The sequence below is a fragment of the Micrasema longulum genome, unplaced genomic scaffold, assembly GCF_059751315.1.
Source record: "Micrasema longulum isolate JH-2025_06_02 unplaced genomic scaffold, ASM5975131v1 h1tg000467l, whole genome shotgun sequence".
Lineage (NCBI taxonomy): Eukaryota > Metazoa > Arthropoda > Insecta > Trichoptera > Brachycentridae > Micrasema > Micrasema longulum.
In genome coordinates, this window is record NW_028277665.1 from 193122 (window position 1) to 207611 (window position 14490).

Consider the following 14490-nt stretch of genomic DNA (forward strand, 5'->3'; position numbering starts at 1 on the left):
ACAATAAATTTAAAAAATATTAATAATAATAATAATAAAACTTACTGGTACTTAAAAAAATAAAAACTTTTATGTTTAATAATTTGTAAATATGGTTTTATGAATGCCCCTTAACGTATAAATTGAAAAAAAAACTAATCATTTCTTTGATTTATTACTCCTTTTCCGCTCGCATAAGGCACAACATTGGTATACCAATCGCAATGTATCTTAATCATTATTGTTATATCGGTATAAAAGTAAGGTATCAGCTACAACAAATGGAAATTTGGTTTTTTTAATCATATATTCAAAAAATATATATTGTATTTTTGTTTCCTTATAATTAACTTTAATATTTCAATATTGAAGCATTTTCCTTAAGTCATGACAACCGTGTTAGATATTGGGAAACCAGTAGTTGATGGATGAGATTCAAACCTCGGAATCGCAATTCGGGATATTTTGTATTTTTTGTACGGCATAAAAAAATGATAGTCATAAATGAAGCCCATTTCTCCGTCGGAACAGTGCGGAGAACGGAATACCGGCGACACTGATTTCCTCTGTAGTGGCGTAGTGCTTCGCTAGGCTCAGTCACCTCTCGTCGCTCGCCGGGAGCGATACGGTCCTTCCTTCCGCCGCTATATACGGAAGCGGCCCACCTCCGCTTCCGCGCTACATTTTCAAAATTCGAAACCATCGCGCGCATTGCAAAAAAATACCGCGAACTGAAAAAAACGTCGCCGTTTTTTCTTAATTCGAATCTGATGGTTTACAACGCGAGTGTCAGTTTGACAAGGATTAAAGTGGTTTTTGTGAAAAGTGGAACAAATTTACGATGAACAAACTTACTTAAAAAAAAAAAACAGCAGCGAAAAGCGTCAATTGATTTTTCAAAGTGACACGGATTGATTGATTATTTTTTGACGTTACAAACTTTAATTTTACTGTGTTATTTTTTTTAAATGCTCCTTAAATTGATAAAATTATGCGCGTGTGAACTCTTAAATTAATACGTCAGAAAAATAAAATCAGTGATTTGAATGTAACGGTATATTTAACTCATTTTTTTATTTAAAAAAACAAAACAGTGAAAAAACAAGGACCAAAAAATATTTTTGCAATTGTGTTGTTTTTTAAAATAATTGTAAATTTTAAAATCCGTGTTTGTGGAGAAATGTACAGTGTACAGTCTATAGTTCATTGTGCCGACTGTACTACGCAAGTATTACACTGACCCAGTTTCAAGAGAGAGTTAGCTATACATACCCTCATTCTCAACAAGATTTTCTTCTCTCAAACTCTCTACTCTCTTCCACTGCTAAACTTTACGAGTTTACTGTATTTCCTAGGTTCGTTTCCAAGTTCGGTCCAACCCGCCCGTTTCCCCCCTTCGCACCCTTTTACGCCCCCTCTCCCTGATTTCCACTGTTTTCCTGCCCCGAAATTCCTCTTCGCCGAAGCCTCACCATATCACATCCCTTCTGTGAGTACTTTTTTTCTTTTTACCTATTACACTAATACAACTTTTCATGTTTAACTTTATGCTTTAAAATCTAACAAAATTCTTTCTGCTTACTTTACTGAAAATATAAGGAAAATATTGCTAAAAACTGTATCTAAAAATATAAATAAAAAAATATAACTAACAACATTTTGGGTGTGTCAAAATGTTTGTAGACAAGGTTGGATTTCACCACCAGGGAAGTTAATTAGACTGTCATTTTTTGTAACATGAAAAAGAATTTAAGAAGGGGGAATCTGGAAGTCTAGGCATTTCATTTATCATTCCCTTTTCGTACTTTATGATGCATAGGGCACTGCATTGGCATACTAGTCGCAGTGTTTTTTTTTTGCTACATGAAGGTAAGATGATCAGTCTTACGCTTTTTTTCTCTAGTGTAAAAACATCCCTTTAAATCAATATTTCATTTCAACCATGTCGGGAATCGAACCCAAGATATCTTACATGGTAGACAAACGCGCTGACCAATACATTACGAGGCCGACAGGGGCATTTACATGGTTTATTCTGCCTATGTTCGAACGTTCTCTGGGGAAGAGTTGAGAAAACGTACATGTTTAATCACAAGCAGATTGGTGATTATTTCATAGTGCGTATATTGTTGATAAATTACCTGGTCCATGAAGAAGTATAGAAATTGAAAAAATAATATTTTCAGGCGTTGCCTAGTATATAGGTGAAATAATTCAATTAGATGAATCTCACCCGCATAAATAAAGGTTTCAGGTCTTTAACTTCACAAACATCAACAGATGAAAGAATTGAAGGAATATAGATGTTCAAATATAGGCAGAATGGTGAATGTTACACAGTGTGTAAAGTGGCCGCTTAAACCAGCCATTGACAGGTCATAAGCCCTGTAGATGCCTAGACTTATATATTACCTTCTCTTAAATGTTCTTCGTCTCTGTTGTAATATGTTAATATAAACAGCTCCCCAGGGAGTTGAATCCAGTCCTTGTCTACAAAAATTTGGACAAACTCAAAATATTGTTTTATCTTTGTTTTTGAACAAGTTCATTTTTAGTAGACTGCTTATAAATCGTGATAGAGATCATATTGCCTTCATGCATAGTTATTGATTAGTTAAAGATAAAACCGTAGTCAGATAGTCAACGTATTTGCCTACCAAGCGAGAATTCTCAGATTCGATTCCCGACATGGTTGACATGAAATATTTATTTGAAAACGTGTTTTTAAACTAGAATAGCTGGCACTTGAAGCGTAAGACTGATCATCTTATCTTCGTGTAACAATAATGATTAGGATGCGTTGCGATTTGTCTATCAATGCAGAGCGTTATGCATTATTCGGCGCGGAAAGGGGATGATGAAAATAAAACATTCAACATTGATCAACAGAGGAAGTCTTTTTTTTCTCCTTATTTAAATGGTGCATTGAGTACTGTATTAGTACCTCCATTACATTATATTATTTACTAAATGAAAGCAAACATTCTTACGTTTCAAAAATAATACATTGCAGTAAAAAACATATTTGGAGTTACAGCCAACGAGCTAACCACTGTTTTTTAAAACAAGCGTAGCAGAAACTTTTGTGTTAGCATTTCGTTTAAACATATATTCTTTATTTTATCTTTGCACCCTATTTTCCTTTTGATTAACCCCCTTATTAGCACTGCATGATTTAACCCTTTACGTATACTGCCTTAAAAACATGTTTATTTTTACGGTATGGAAAAATCATAAAAACCTGTTTTTTTTTTAAATTTTATTTTACCATAAAAATGTTTTGTGACTTTTAAACTTATTTTAATGTTGATCTTTTTGCGATTTTTTAAAAACATTTACAACTACTCAATAAATTCTACATACTTATGTACTTATGGTATTTCTAAATATTTGAAATCATATTCAATATTAATTTATGAATCTTTTATTATTTTGTTAATTTATTATTTAGTGACAAGCATCTACAAATAAATGATCTGAACCTTTCCATATAAAACTATATTATTACGCTATTTCTGCCCACTAAAAAACAGCAGAAATTTAAAAAAAATGCATGTGCATTTTTATTGTATTGTATGTGTTTTGGTTGTCCGCCAAAGTGCACATATTTTTATACGTTAAGTTTAATAAATAAAGTTAAATAGTAGCATAAATAAAGCTTTGTTACTTTTTAACACGTTTGACAAGTTTATAAAAAAAGGATTCAAATAATAGGACTAAAAACATTTTTTTAAATCATTATTTAACATCGAGGGAATCAAACCTGATTCAGAACGAAATGCATAAATTTGTCCATTACGAGATGAAAAAAATTTGAAAAATAATAAACCAAGAATTTTCATTCTAAAAACGGTCAATGGTTAATTTATCAATTTCTCCTTACTCGTTTCCGATCCGGTGTAGTCTGACGATTGGAGAATTTACAAAATAATGATCTTTATAGTCGGCAATCTTGTACATCTATTTGGTATTTTGATATTCATGAGTCTCGTTTAATCAGGGACGTATTAAAATTGAATTTGCAAATAATTTAGCAATTTACAAAACAAAAAAACATCAATAATTACAAACCCGTACATTAGAGGATAAAACAGTGGAGTCATCTTCTTCTTTTTCTTTTCTGAAATTAACGCAAAAAGCTATTGTCATTCCCTTTCCGCACCTAATGGTGCGTAGGGCACTGCATTGGTACACCAATCACAGTGTATATTGATATTCTTTTGTTACTTTACCCTTAGGTGAGGTGATCAGTCTCACGCTTCAAGAACCAGTCTAGAGACTGTGAAATATTTTAGTGTAAAAACGCCCTTTTAACACTGGAGTACCGGCCTAATATGCATAAAACTTACCATGTGCCTGGCCAATTTTTGTGAAATTTCACGTGTTGTGAAGAGTTATAGGCATAAACATTATGGGTTTAATCAGCTGAAACTTAATATAAATCTCAAATTTCAAACTTCAAAATCAAACGTCAACTGCAAGCAAAACTGAGCGAAACTAATAATAAGCCGTGAAGAAAAAAAAACATTTTTTTTTTATTTTTATTCATTTATTTTTTTAAAATTCTAAACATTTTTTTTAATTCCCGCCAAACTGCAAAAGCAGTTTTTTTGCAGGGATTTCTCTCTTTAAACATTTTTGTAACACAATATAATAATGTTTACATAAAATATTTTTAAAAAAATCTTAAAAATATCAATAAAATAAAAGTTTAAAAAAATTAAATACAAGTAAATCAAGTCTTTTTTGATAACGAAATATATAAAAAATAATAAACAAACACTTTTTTTGACACTGTTTTAAATTGTTTGGTTTCCCCATTTTTTTTATATATTTTTTTTTTTTTACACACTAAACTTATAATTTTAAAAAAAGATTTTTAAAACCAATTTTACTTTGTTTTTATTCAAATCACTATTCTTTATTACGTCCGGGAGTCTCTTTACCATGCGAGGGAGTATATACGCCCTGGTCCTCTCTCCATACGCATTTAATTGATAAAGGAGATCCCTATACTTATCGATATTGCAAATCAGATGAAATTTTTGGAATGACTCGAATATTTTCTATTCATAGAACAAAGAAAAAGTTATAATAAAAGTCACTTCATGTCAATAAAATGCACATTTTTAGACGGCTAGTAAACCACGTGAAAACACGGGACCGAGATACAACGCGTGGTTATACAATCACAAATTTGCATGGCTTCGGAGAACAATGTGTTAAATAATATTTTAAATAAACCATGCCGGGAATCGAACCCGAGACCTCTTGCATGGCAGGCAAATGCGCTAATAATTACACCACGAGGCCGACTAACTGAAGTCCACATGAAAATGTTTTTTTAAGTTGCAATGAAAACCTGTAGTCCACACTGTTTTAATTCAAAAAAACATCAGTAGTCCCCGATACGCTATTTTAATACTCGTATATACTGTAATTATCAAAATAATAATTATTTTATGTTGAAAACTGTTTATAGATTTAAAATACCTCATTTGGTTCACAAGTTATGATGTTTTGGAGACGCACAATCACAAAATCTTGTTTCCTGTAGCTCAATCACAAATAACTATCAACGTGCTTTAAAACATGATTGGCATTTGAGCGATCACAATGAACAATAATGAACATGCTTAAGGTATCGCAGTCATCAATCAACGGTCATTAATCTCTAAATAACAACACTCGTGCCGGTTTTTTTTTGTTTTCCTCTTAAATAAATACAGTTTATTAGCGAGAAATCAGCGTTTAATATATAAATTAATACAATATATTACATTTGCAAAATATCAAGGAGTATCTAATACAAAAAAGTGAAAATTAAATTACAATTACTATGACGACTGCTTGACATTTGGCTTGCCAACCGCTGGCTAAATGCAATTAATAGCGTGATAAATAATAAATAAATAAACAAAAATAGTGGTTTTGGAACATTTTTCATATTTACACCGGTGAAATTCAAATATGTGATTGCGCAGCAGGATTATACGTCGCGAAACGTAAATATTTTGACATTTAATATTAAGTGTTCACGGATGTTCCATTGTGATCGCGAATACGATAAACAACCATGGTGCGAAATTCTTATCACGTCGCTTATTAGCACGTCGATAGTTATTTGTGATTGAGCTACTGAATATTTTGTTCAATGTGGCTCACGTGGTTCGTCCTTTGAGTTACAGTTTAAGCATGTTTCTTGATTTTTTTTTACCGGTATTTACGACATACTGTATACTATTTTATTTAATAGTTTTAAGCCTTTTAAAAACAGTTTTGCGTATATTTATAATATTGAATATTTTGTGTTAATGGAATTAAACCATTAAGTAAAAAAAGTCAAACTCCATAAAAAATAATAACTCAAATCCTATGTTAATTTTCTAACTGTAGCGTCACCCACTAATTTTAAATAAATAAATAAACCGTATTGTGTCGGCATTTAAGTGACATTAATATTATTTACCGACTTCCGTAAAAAACGAATTTGAATATAGGCAATATTACCGGATACTGAGTGGTCTACTTTCTCGGACTGAATTCGTGCCGAGAGATGTCGCTTCCATCGCATGTTTTATGAACGCTACTAATTTTACCGATCGCGATCGATCACTTTACGGGCCATTACTATCGTAAATAGACTTGGAAAACATTTCTGAACGCTCCGCAACAATCCGGTCAATTATTGTTGAAATAATAATAAAATTAAGATATTTGTGAAAAGGTTTCTTTCTTGTCTTAGCGTTTAAGTCATCGGTACTGAAAAAAATCCTGAAAAAGTATGTATTTGGATTGCGTGCAAATTGTGCATCAAAGTTTCTTGAAAATGAATGAAAAATATATACATATTTTAATTAAATTAAACTACTTTGAACGACGTTACTAGTTCATATGAATCAACCATTGATAAAGGATTTGTGATAGATTTCCGGTTAACTGTGCGTCAACGGACCAACTGGCGGATCTGATTGAGAAGAAGCGGAAGAGAACTTGAGACGTCACTCGCAGAGTAATTATTTCAGAAATGCAAAACTTAAAAAATCACATTTTGGCTTAGTTTGATAGTCTATTAACAATTAATAAAAAATATAAAAAAACTAATGAACTTGAAATTTATGTGGTATGAAAATGAAACGGCTTTTTGTGAAATCGTAATTTTCCTATTATCTTAATCCAGATCATCCTAACGCCAAAAACATGTATGTAAAAGAACATATTTCAAGGGACAATAACCTATTGTACATTTAAACGTTAGAAAGTTTCTATAAAATATTTTTTAAAATTATTAGATTGCCTGAATCACTAAAATTCCAAGAAGATTTTTCATTGCACTATTATTCTAATAAGATTTTTAAAAATATGTTTCGTTTAATTAGAATAATAATAGCCAATTTTATTTTAGATGGAAATTCAACAAGGATACATATAAACAGATTTTTTTATTTTTTTATTATAAATGAATAAATTTATTGCATAAATAAGTACATATGTAATACCAGGGAACCTATATAAAAGTAGTGAATGAGAAAATGAATACGGAGCGTTTTCTGATTAGGATAGTCTCCATTTAACATGGCTCAGCCTGTTCTAAGAAAGAGATTTTTTTATATTTTAAAGTATAAACAGTTCTATGCTAATATAACAATAACAGAAAAAAATAATTAAACTACTTCATTATAAATACAGAGTTATCAAATGTGAGAACTAAATAATTATATAAATTTAAAGTTTATATGTAGGAATATGTAATAAGAAAACATAATGTTACTTAAACATAAATAACATAGTAAAATATATTTTTTAAAAAAACAATTACAGTACATTATATTATATTGCTTTTTATCGAAGGAGGTTGATACAAGCATGTTGATATTATTCTTTATAAACGTCCTAAATTATAGAAGTTCACCATCTTTTATAGATAACATAAGATGATTGGATACCTTAATTAAATAAAACACACTGTTTTGATTATGTCTATATGTTTATAGGCAGGCTGGATTTCAACCCTAGGAAGTTATTAAGATGTAAATTTGTTGCAACCAAGAAGGAAAATATTTTTGCGAAGGGAATAAAGACAGGCATTTACAGGGCTTATGACCTTTCATCTCTCGATTAGTTGGCTTTATGACTGTATATAAAATTTTCATTTATTTATTTGGAAAAAGTTGATTTTTTTAAATTTGTGACGCAACACCTCCATCCACTCGTGTCTTCAATTAATCTTATCTAATGATTTTAAAATAATATCTACAAAATACGTACACAAAAAGATAATTATTCAAGTTTAGTTCTTCGAATATAGAATTTAATTTTATTTATTGAAAACATCATGTTTAAGTATTTCTGTCCATGTTTGATATCATCAACCTTATCAAAAATTAACATAGTAAATCATTTATAAATAATTAAACTATAAAAGCTTTACGATAGTATAGTAAAAAATAATAACCATTTTTAGGCGGTAAAACTGCATACAATAAAATGAATCGGTTTGTGGTCTTATAAATATACATATATTAAATAAATAAATATATAGGTTATGTCCGGCAGTGCATTAAAATTAATAACTAATCACTAATCACCAATTCATTTCATTCTTCTGGTGGGTTCACAAAGTTCTATAACCTTCTATTCTGTCCGTCACAATCCTCTTCTCTCTGTACATTTTATCTAGAACGTTCTCGTCTCTTCCAAAAACACAAACTTTTGACGTGGAACTGCAAACCGAAGTATTATATTTATTGTGAAATGTGATTACAGCTGGAAACCTTATGGACTTTTAAACGGAACTTTACCCAGCAATATCATGAAATGGATTATTTAAAAAGAAGGTAGGTCCTTTTGGATTATTAAAAATTATTATGATAAGATAAAAACGACATAAGTTCTCGTTTTGAATTATAACAATTTACAATTTAATTAAATAAAATCCATCTACCATAAAATAGATTTGAAATTTATTTGTTTTATCAACAACACTTTGAGCACGTCTAAATGTTTATAGACAGGGTGGATTTACTCCTTAGGGAGTTTTTTAGATCTAAATTTATTCACACAGTTTAAGCAAACATTTTTTAATGCAATGCATTTATTAAGATAGTTGTACACATAAAATTTGAACACCTAGTTATACTTTAACTATTAAACAATAAATATACAAAAATATTTAAAAAAACAAAACACTGTTATAAAATTCAGACGCTTTCGATGACGCTCTATCTACCTGTATGGATGTTTGTTTTTACAAAAAGCATCGCCATTCTACGAAACGATGCGATAGATTCAGCATTCCTAATATATTTTGGCAAATCATTAAACATCTTAAGTCTTTTATGATACAGATTGTTTTGAGTTGCCTAGATTAGGTAGTCGCTTTATATGGTGTGTAACTTAGTTATTAAAATTATTCAATCAGATGAATCTCACCCACATCAATAAAGGATTCAGCTCTTAAACTTCACAAAAGTCAACAGATGAAAGGGTTGAAGATATGTGGACGTTTAATCATAGGCGGAATGGTGAATATTACAGCGTTTTAAGTAGCTACTTAAATCAACCAATAACATGCTGTAATGCCTAGACTTTATATTCCAAATACCGATTTAATTTTTGAGTTTTGCGTCGACCGGTTTCGAAGTTTGTTCCTCATCGCCAGGACTTATACCAATTTAGAATCACTCGCGATACTAATTATATCATACAAAATAAAAAACGAAAGAGAAAATACGAATAGAAAAATGAAAGAAAATGACAAAAAATTTGCATAATAAATAATTAATCTATTTTAACTTTAAGTCCTCTTTAAAAAATATCCCCTAAAAATGCTTGATTACAAGCGGTAAAAATAACAGCATTTAATTATTCAGTGAAGTTTCTACAAAATGCATGAAAGCGTTTTTATGAAAATCAGCTATTTTAAAACGTCACACATTCAGGTGAAAACGTGTTTTAATGCCAATCAATTATGAGATGTGGTAGATTTTCGGTTTCCAGGTAGCTATGTTTAGCGTATTTTGAAAAGTAACGGTATTCTTCTTTCAAATGTCAGGAAAACTTACTGACTGTAACTTGCGACGTCGCGGGTGGTGTAATTTCAAAATTACAAAACCTAAAAAAATCATCGTGACGATAATGAGATGCATAAAAAAAAATGCTTAGTTATATTAACAGCAAGTACCGGGTTGTGGTTCCGCGGCTAGTATTGCGGACTCACGGATCAGAGGTCCAAGGTTTGCACCCGCTCTACCACAACTTGATTTTTATTTTCTAATAGTGAGTTATTTACAACTCGGAAATGCCCCCCAAAATTGATATATTAAGGTAAATCATAAGAATGTTTGAGTATGTCCAAATGCTTGCAGACTGGCTAGATTTCCTCCCTAGGGAGTTATTCATATTTTAATATATTGCAACAGAGAGGGAAAACATTATTGAGAAGGGAATATGGGAGTCTAGGTATTCAAAGGGCTAATACCCTGTCATTGGCTGGTTTAAGTGGCCACTTTACACACTGTTTAACATTCACCATTCTGCCCATGTTTAAACATCTACATTTTCTCAACTCTGAAATTCAGCCAGTTTGCAAGCATTTGGACGTACTCAAATATTGTTGAATTAACTACCTGGTAAAAGAAGATGTATAAAAATTGAAACACTATTTTCAGACGTTGCCTAGTAGGGGATTTGATTCAGCCGGATGAATCTCACCCACATAATAAAGGTTTCAGCTCCTTTACTTCACAAAAGTCAAAAGATGGAAAAGTAGAAGAAATGTGGATATTTAAACATGGGCAGAATGTAAATGTAAAGTAAATGCCTAGACTCCCATTTCCTTTCTCAATAATGTTTTCCCTCTCCATCGCAATAAATTTAAAAATCATAAGAACTTCAAATCATAAATCAAAAAAAAATATTTAAAAAAAAAAAAAAAATACCACTGAACTTCATTATTAGGCTTATAAACTAAGATTCCGAATTTTCCAAGCCCGCCAAACTTTGAAAATTTTTGTGTTTCAATTTTTTTATAAAAGCTATCTTTTTGCCATCTTTCAGCTGAAACAGTCGAACGCATTGTACTTGCGTGTTCTTTTGTGTTATGCAAATTTGATTAAAGGGTTTATTGGTCTTTTAATTTGCAGAAAAATAAATACAAAAATGGCGTAAGGTCAGTCGTGGCCGTGTCTATTTACGTATTAAATCTATGCTCGTTGGGGTCTCACATCATAAATATGTAGAAATCTATTGTTTCAATGCAGTTTATTGGTCTAATAACTCTGGGAACGTTCCATGGACTGCATTTAATAATACTGCATTATGAACTTATGTATTATATTCACTACCATTGTCCGCCTCGTGGTAGTTGGTGACGTTTTAGGCTTTGATGCATGTGGTCCTGGGATTCATTCCCAGTAAAACCAATATTTATTGTTATTTTGTAGTTTTCCAATTGGATGAAAAGCAGGAAAGGAAAGAACACCGTCAACCCCTCACATCCAATATCTCCTCAGAATTCGCCAATCACAAAACGTAATTAAGTCGTTTCTCTGATTCATACGAAATCAGACTTCTTCAAAATATAACAATTAAAGGCTAAATAATTAATGGCTTAAAAAATCAAGAAATAAACAATTCTTAACGAAAATTTGAAACTGATTATTCACAGATGGCGCTTCAATAATTTATTATTAAAAAATGGCATTTTTACGTTTATTTTCAATAAAAATTTGTCAAAACTTGGTTTGCGGAAACTTTAAACTGTATTGATTGTAAAAAATACCAGAACAATATAATACTTTTTGGAAAGTGGTAGACAAAACATAAAATAATACAAATATTTATTTGTTTTGTACACTATTTTGTTAAAATGACTTAAATGATATTGTTATGATATTTTTTACAGTCTACATAGTGTAAATTTTCCGCAAAACTTTTGTAAAAACTGCAAACCGCAGTTTTGTAAAATTTCCGTAGATAATAAACGTAAAAATGCCATTTTCCAATAAAAATTATAACCTCTTTTTTTAACCCACCTTCACTATCCATTTCTTAATAGCAATTTAATATTATGAGAACTTACTTATTGTCCTTAGTATAATTAACCGAGTAGCAGGCCAATCCTCTTTGACCGAAGGTTGTATTTATTTTTTAATTTTTTTGCAGCATCAGGGTGGAGTATCTAGTACCTCTTGTATTTGTAACGGAAGGCAGTTTACATGCGTATAGTATCAAAGCTTTAACATACAGTTGCTTTATAGATTTTACATTAAGAATTTTGAATATACCGAGGGAGCTAGTTCTGATTGGGACTCTTAAGATAATTCTTATTAAAGCTTTTTGTGCAATTATTATTTGCTTGATCAGTGTGTCATTTGCACATCCCCATCCAATTACCCCATATTCCAAAACTGATTGAGTTATTGCGAAATATATTGTTACAAGTTTCTTTTAGGCTTATTATATTTCTTATAGTTTTAAGAAAGTAAATTTGCTTTTTCAATTTATTTTCAATATGTTCGATTTGATTAGTCCATCTTAAATTCCCATCTATATAATTTTTCAAATATTTAATTGAATCTACTCTGTCCAACGATTTACAAATACATTTAAAATTCGGAATTTGGTAATTGTAATTACAGCTGTGAAATTTAAAATTAATAACAAAGCTAGTTTTGTTATTAATTTTAAATTTTATGTATTTTGTTTTCGAGGGATTTAGTGTTAGATAATTTGAGTCTAACCATTTTTTTATTAAGTTCAAGTCATTTTCAGCCTTGCAAAATACAATATCCCACGAGCTTCCTTGAGATGAGCCCATACCTAATCCAAGCTATGACAGGTCAAAAGCCATGTTGATACCTCGACTTGCTTATTAAAGATTTTCGTATTTCTCTTAAAATATCTATATTTTCTTTATTTGTGAAAAAAATGGACTCAATTTGATATATCTCGTCAACTAGAGCAATACAAAATGTGACATACTTAGCGTTGCCAGCAACGGCGACTGACAATGCTAACTGGAATTTGGGTTTACAGTTGTCGGTTTTATCGACATACGGTTAAATGTAATATTCTGTATTAAAAAATACCTAACTCAAAATCTTTGTAAATTTTATACATTTAAACGAATGTGTGGAAAACTAATGAATGACAGGGTTATGAATGATGAAATCTGGCGAGGGTGTAAATTTGAGTCACGTTTAATTGAAATGATTAAGAAAGGGTCTCCGAGATGGTTGTCATTTAGAACGAACGGATGACAAAAGAATGGTAAAAACAGGTATATATGGCGAGAACGAACTGTAACGTGGGACGAGAACGACCAAGGAAGACGTGGCATGATTAGATAAACCCAAATCTTAAGTCTTTAAAAGCAGACATAACCGAAGGGCATGTATGACAAGACGAATGAAAGAAAGAAGCTAAGATTGTATGCCATGACGTTGTAGCTGTCCATCTTTCTGCCTACCCCAATTGCGAAACGGCGGAATGATATTGTTGTTATAGTTATTGAGGGGTTCCTATGATAAGGACGATGCATTGGCCTCTTCTTTACTCTCATTTGTTTTTTTAACATTTTGAAATCATTGTTTCATTTGTTAACATTTTGAAAAGGGAAAAATGGAAGTCTGGGCATTTACAGGACTTATGACCTGTCATTGGCTGAATTCAGTGGCCACTTTACACACTGTAACATTCACCATTCTAACCATATTTAAACATCCGTATTTCTTTGATTCTTCCATCTAAAAATACTTCCTTCACATATCTGAAACCGTTTTACAGACCGTGGGTCTTTCTATAGGCGTAAATTATTTAAAAACAAATATTTTTTTGTCAATAAACGAGCTCTCCTTTTAAAATTTTTACTTTCATGTATCGCAATTTCAATTGAATTTAACTCTACTACTTTCATTACCCCTTTCATTTTGAGTTTGGCAAATTATATTGAGAGCCTTGGTCGGATATTTATCTGATCATACGATGTCTTCCTTAGTCGTTCTTGTTTTACGTTAAGATTGATTTTCGCAATATTTTTTTTTTCACATTATAAACAATTTAAAAAAAAATCTGTCCTCACTTGGGTTTTACCCGTGCTGAGGACACTAAACAATATATATATTTATATATTTATTTTTTTGCATCCGAGAATATAGAAAAAGACTTTATATATAGAGAGAAATTACAAAATATAAAAACAGTTTTAAACATTACGTGTTTATGATTCAATTTCATTTCTGTATACCTTTATTATTTAAATTATAAAAAACACAATAAAATAACAAAAACATAACTTAAACTATACGTTTGTGGAGCAGGTGATTCAATAATATATTTTTGTTTCTACCTTTTTTTTGTCAACCATTCGTCATCTCTCTCTCTCTCTCATTTCCTTTCCGCACCTAAAGGTGCATAGGGCACTGCATTGGTTCACCAATTGCAGCGTTTATTGATATTTTTTTGTTACATGAAGGTAAGATGATCAGTCTTACGCTTCAGGTGCCAGTC

General features: G+C 30.9%; 1 protein-coding gene across 1 annotated transcript in view; it reads left to right on the forward strand.

The window, feature by feature from the left end:
• Positions 1–595: 595 nt before the first annotated feature.
• The window catches only part of ich (zinc finger protein ichor), a 90048-nt gene continuing 76153 nt past the window's right edge, over positions 596–14490 (forward strand). Inside the window, exons 1-2 of the mRNA XM_088226745.1 lie at positions 596–1468; positions 8746–8816. The gene's annotated coding sequence lies outside the window, so the exon portion shown is untranslated. The remainder of the gene's footprint in view (positions 1469–8745; positions 8817–14490) is intronic.